We start from the raw sequence: 6,489 nt of genomic DNA, 5'->3' as shown, positions 1-6,489 counted from the left end.
CTTCAAAACATTACAAAATCCAAACTCTGAACTGCACCTATGCCACACAGCTTCATTCCAACACATCAATTTGATGACATTCCCTTCAATAAACCTTGGACACACAATTAACAGGAGCAATATCCCCCACTATCTGCCTATTAAACCTAACTAACTCAACCTAGTCTTCCGTACATACTAGCGGTGGGTATTTATGTACCTCCATACCGTCAGCTGTGAGGAAGACAAACTGTCTTAAACACAAACTGCGGCGGTACTCCCAAGCCAATGGCTTCAGCCGCCTGATGCACAATAACTAGAAAGCAAATCAGTACAACGCCTAGCGCAGCTGTACTGCTGAAACCTAACAGGGGAACAAGACTCCTGAAAGAAATCTGTTTTGTGTAGCCAAAGGCTTAATCTAAAAGCTGCATGGACAAAGGCAACAGCAAACTATAAAACTCTCACTAATAAAACTCATCTATATATAAATAATCCAATAAAACCTACAAACTTTTCTGTTGACAATTTGTTGCGGCTCCTCCAACCTATGGCTGCGGCAGGCTAAACATGAGGACACCGATGACGCGCAACAATGAACACATAAAATACACTTCTGTACCATTTGCTCCTTTTATTCCACATGCAACTGTCCAATATACAAATCAGTGCCTGGGATTAACTATTAGACAAATGCACAGACTGCACAAACAAATAACTACAACTCACCAATAACTGCACTAACTACTATGCCAAATTACAACATTGGCCTATGGCATCAATTAGTGCACAAATATACAAAAACCATCAAGTTCCCGTTAAAATACATCAAAATTATTCAAGCTGCGGTCAACAAAAAGTTCTGCCTCATGCTCACCCTACCTTTCTGCTCATCAACATCAGGTGCTGTGAACAGGTGAGTGCAACCACATTTATCATCTACCACACCCATGAGACACGCCCCACGCCCGTGCACCAATACAGTGAGTCCATTTAAACCAACCCACTTAGTCAAAAAGGAACAACTCATATGGCTCCTACAACATTTTTATTTGATTAATCTAAAGTTGTTCTTCTGTGTCTGAAAACACTCACTCCCATTTACTCAACCTGTGTTGTCGGCTGCTGCTGTGGCCTACAGTAGCAGAAGACAACACTGCAACTGTAACGAAACTGATTACAGCATTATTTTTAAAACCTTTAGTGAATTCAACGTTCTTCAAAATTTTGTGTATGCTACTGTTGTATATAGTGTATTATGTTATTTATTTTGTAGTTGTTTATATTTTATTTCTATTTTTGGATTTTCTTCTGCTATCTCTACCTGAGCTGAGGTAACGCACAAATTTTCCTGCCGTCGATCAATAAAGTCTAATCTCCTCATTGACTGCATTTCTGATGGAGATGAGACTTCATGCAGGACAGAGGTGAGAGGCGTGACATCACGGTGCCGTGACAATAACCTGGTGCTTTACATCAGCAAAACCAAGGAGCTTATCGTGGGTTACAGGAAACCAGCAGTAGCAGAGGTGGAGAGAGTCAGCTGCTTCAGATTCCTAGGCATCAACATCAGCGAGGGTGTCATGCCATATTAAACCATTATACACCTTAATAGTAAAATTTAAAAAAATGTGTTTAAATTGCATGAATTAATATTTATTAACGTCTCTTTGTGACGTCATACTATGATATGACTGCCACAAACAGAGCGTCCTCCTGTAACCATGGTTACGGGAGTTTGTTGCAAGAAGTGTTGTGAATCTCGCTGAGACAGGGAACCACTGAGAGCCTCAGATGAACCAATCAGCCAGATCGCTGTCTCCACTTCTCCTCCTCCTCCTTCGTTCCCTTTGTTTTTTAAGTACCTCATATATGTTAGGATTCTTTAGCTAGTTAGCCATCACATTAGCTAGTTAGCCATCACATTAGCAAACTGCTTCGGAGCACAGCTCCCGGAGTCGCGGGTTTTGTTGAATCAGGCGTTGGACCTGCTGGAGGAATGCTCTGCGATGATGGTGGAAAACAGCCGCCATTCAACCCATTTGAGAGCTTCAAAGAACTGGCTGCAGGTATGATTGAAAGTTTGACAACACCGACTTCAACGCCGGCGCTGAAGCTAAAACACTGTTGATGCGTCTGTGATTTATTAGTGATCGCTCACTTGTGTGCACGTGCATGTAGGTGAACGCTCGCCGAATGACGTCACACAGCTCAGTTCCTTTCTGCTTTGATCTCACAGTACGTGCCTTTGATCTTGCAGCACGTGACCTCCACTTGAGTCCCTAAATAGGGGTGAAACAGCGGGCTTTATACCCGAATCTTGCATTTTGCATTTTTAGTTGTCGTACGTTAAATGTACAGACCGCGATCTTCCCTTTCTGAAAGCTTTCTGAAAACGGATTTCCAAAGTAATTGTAGCGAAAGTAAGTCATTGACAATGTCTTTATCCAGTGTTAGAACCCCTACCCCCATTAATTCAGAGCCTTTTTCACCTGCTATCAGCGGGTGTTTCGATAGGCTCTCTGGATTACAGTGGGGCTTGATAGAAAATGGGATCTGGAACTCCGATGTCCAAGTAGCACTGGCTGATATGATTACTGATGTCATTCAGTCAGTTAGTGCAAGCACCATAAAAACTTTACTTCTAGGAGGTCAGGACCAATTAAATGATGCATCATTCCAGACATACCTTAGCATAGCCGTGACAAAAATAAGCCCCGTATTGGGAGACTCTTTCTCAACCAGCTTTGCTGCTGCTCTTAATGTTACCCATGAGGAGTGTGAAAGCTCTGTGGTGCTGACACAGATGATTGAGGAGGAGATCTCAAATAAAGTCAACTCGGGTTGGGTTCTAGTCCCAGAAAACCCGGATTCTATTTATGTCACCAGAAAAATAACAAAAATAAAAAACCTCAGATGCATGGTTTCTCATGCTTTCTCATGTCTGAAGACATATAAAGGTAAGCTGAGCGGCCTGTTCATGAGGGGGGCTTTACCCACTTCCTTTAGTTCAAGTGATGAGAGTCTTGAATCCAAGCTCTCTGAGATGGGAACAATTAAAGAAATAAGTATGGCTCTCATGAGGTGGAGTACAGACAGAGAGATAAGTAAAGATGATCAGGACTGTCACATAGAACTGCAACCCGTGGAGGAAAAAGAAAGTGATGAGTTTGCAGAAGCTGAGGAGAAAGCTCAAAGTGATGTTGAAACAATCCTCAACAATCTGAATTATTTACATGATGAAGATGATGCAGATAAAGCTGCAGTTGACATTGTAAATTTGTTAATTGCTAACATTGAGTATCCTGATGCAGAAGATATCACATTAAGTGAGAAGTGTAGCTCACCCAAGCCTGCTTTTGATGTGGACCTGGTGATCAAAAAGGTGAAAGACTTTTTTGCATCATGCGCCCTAATTATGAAACCAGATGAAGTAAAACAACACTTCTTCAGGTTTGCTAAAAAGGAATTTGAAAAAATGAACAGTGAGCTGAAAGATCATTTGAAGAAAAGCAAAGGATTTTTGACCTTTCAGAGACAACAGGCAAACTCCCCGGAGAGTGAGAGAGCTGACTCCAGGAAAAGCGAACACATGAATCCCTCAGAAGTTCCCAGAAAATCACCAACCTTAGAAACCACAGTTAAAAGTTCTTCTCCGCTCAAATTTACAACAGTCGTGCCGGTTCTGAATAAACTGTTTAGTAAATTAACCCAGGCAGGACACCTTGGCCTGACAAGTAAGGAGATGTTTTCAAGGGAGTTGACAGAAAATGTGTACGCCCATGTCGAGTCAACATATCCAGCCCCCACGATGCAAATGGGTAAAAGTCTCTCAGAGTCTGACTTCTCTAAGACTTCACAGGGTGACTGTAATGTACCCTCTGCTCCTGAGGTGCCATATGTGCTCGTAGAAGATTCAGTGGAAAGGTTCTTACAAAACCTTCTTTTCTGGTTGGAGAATGAAACTTTAACCCAAACTATTATAAATGACAAAATTTCTGGTGCCGTGGAAGATATAGTAAGAGTGCTGACCCCATCAAAGGAAGAAGTTATGATTGGACCAGATGCTGGTGAAACAAGCGACAGACTGTTTACATCACGGTCAAGTCCAGTTACTGATCTCACCAAACAGCCAGTCTGTGTGAGTGCAGAAGACCCGGACCTGGTTTCAAATACAAGCAGTGATCAGGCATCAGTGTCTCACTCTGAACCCACAGAGGGTCAAAGTCAGCCAGCAACCTCTGAAAACCCAGAGGAAGAGCTGTCAGAAACATTAGTTACATCACAGTCAAGTCCAGTTACTGATCTCACCAATCAGCCAGTCTGTGTGAGTGCAGAAGACCCGGACCTGGTTTCAAATACAAGCAGTGATCAGGCATCAGTGTCTCACGCTGAACCCACAGAGGGTCAAAGTCAGCCAGCAACCTCTGAAAACCCAGAGGAAGAACTGTCAGAAACATTAGTGTCAATTCATGCTAAGCTCATTGCCAATCAATTTAGTACTCTTCTAGCCACAAGAATCGCACAAAATTTACATGAAAATACCAGAAATCTTCTGGATCCAGAAAAAATAGAGTTAGTTATCAACCATCTGACAGATTTGGTACTTTCTGAAGTGAGATGCACCGAATCCCTGGAAATTCTTAAAAATAGCGGGGTTGAATTAGTCAAGGCCACAGCTGAAGACCTTATCAAGGAGATTGGATCTCCAGACAAGTTCTTCGATGTAATGATATCAGAAGATTCATCTTTTGACGACACTATTCTGAAGCACCTAGCAATGAATCTCGGTGATCAGGCATCAGTGTCTCACACTGAACCCACAGAGGGTCAAAGTCAGCCAGCAACCTCTGAAAACCCAGAGGAAGAACTGTCAGAAACATTAGTGTCACCTGATGATAGGCTAATTGCCAAACAATTTAGCACTCTTGTAGCCACGAGAATCGCAGAAAATTTGCACAAAAATGCCAGAAAACTTCTGGATCTAGAAAAATTAGACTTAGTTATCAACCGTCTGACAGATTTGGTACTTTCTGAAGTGAGATACACCAAATGCCTGGAAATTCTTAAAAATAACAGGGTTAAATTAGTCAAGGTCACAGCTGAAGGCCTTATCAAGGAGTTTGGATCTGCAGACAAGTTCTTCGATGTAATGATATCAGAAGATTCATCTTTTGACGACACTATTCTGAAGCACCTAGCAATGAATCTCGGTGATCAGGCATCAGTGTCTCACACTGAACCCACAGAGGGTCAAAGTCAGCCAGCAACCTCTGAAAACCCAGAGGAAGAACTGTCAGAAACATTAGTGTCACCTGATGATAGGCTAATTGCCAAACAATTTAGCACTCTTGTAGCCACGAAAATCGCACAAAATTTGCACAAAAATGCCAGAAATCTTCTGGATCCAGAAAAATTAGACTTAGTTATCAACCGTCTGACAGATTTGGTACTTTCTGAAGATAGATGCACCGAATACCTAAAAATTCTTAATAAGAACATGAATAAGTTAGTCAAGGCCACAGCTAAAGGCCTTATCAAGGAGTTTGGATCTGCAGAGAAGTTCTTCGATGTAATGTTGTCAGAAGATTCATCTTTTGACGACACTATTCTGATGCACATAGCAATGAATCTCGGTGGCTTTATGAATCCTCCAAAGAAATCCAAACTTGCCAGGTTTTTTTCAGCAGTGTTAAAAGCTTTTAAGAAGCTGTTCAGCTGCTGCTTTAAAGGCAGTACTGATGACTAAATTGTCATCTTGATTTTTTTCAAATACCTCTTTTAAAATCTTAAAGCAGTCTGGCCTCAGAGTTAACATCTGAGGTATATTTTATTTTAAAATTATTTTATTAGACTTTAGTTAGACTGAGAAATATTCTTCATCGTGTCTCCTCGTATTATCGTTACCATCACCCCCCACCGGCCGAGGCAGATGGCCGTCCCTTCTGAGCCTGGTTCTGCTGGAGGTTTCTGCCTGTTGCAGGTAGTTTTTCCTCCCCACTGTCGCCAAGTGCTTGCTCATAAGGGATTATTAATTAATTGGGGTTTTCTTGCTGCTACTGAAGGGTCTCTATCTTACAGTATAAAGCAACTTGAGGAGACGGTTGTGATTTGATGCTATATTACAAATCTTAAATTCAGCTGAATCTTAAAAACATGTAATATAGCATCACATCACCATCAAATCAAGAACTGAAAAATAAAACAAAATAAAAAAAACAAACCTACATTGAAAACTGTTTGTGATTTTTCTTGTGCTTTCAAAATATATTGTCAAATATGAAAAGCTGCATTTATATGCTCTGGTCATTAGTACTGGTATTTTAATGTAAGCAAACACAAGGAACATACACCGATGTGTAAGTACTAGAGATGAAGAAGCAAAGAAACCATGACATAATTAATGAAATAGTGAAGTTTATGAATAAAATAAACAACTGTAGCACCGTCTCAGTCTCGTCGAATCGCCCCTCTGCCTCTTCCATTCTAGCATCAACTCTTCTTAACCCT

The sequence above is a fragment of the Neolamprologus brichardi genome, chromosome 9 (assembly GCF_056152115.1).
Source record: "Neolamprologus brichardi isolate AB-2024 chromosome 9, ASM5615211v1, whole genome shotgun sequence".
NCBI lineage: Eukaryota > Metazoa > Chordata > Actinopteri > Cichliformes > Cichlidae > Neolamprologus > Neolamprologus brichardi.
This window is presented reverse-complemented; position numbering follows the sequence as displayed.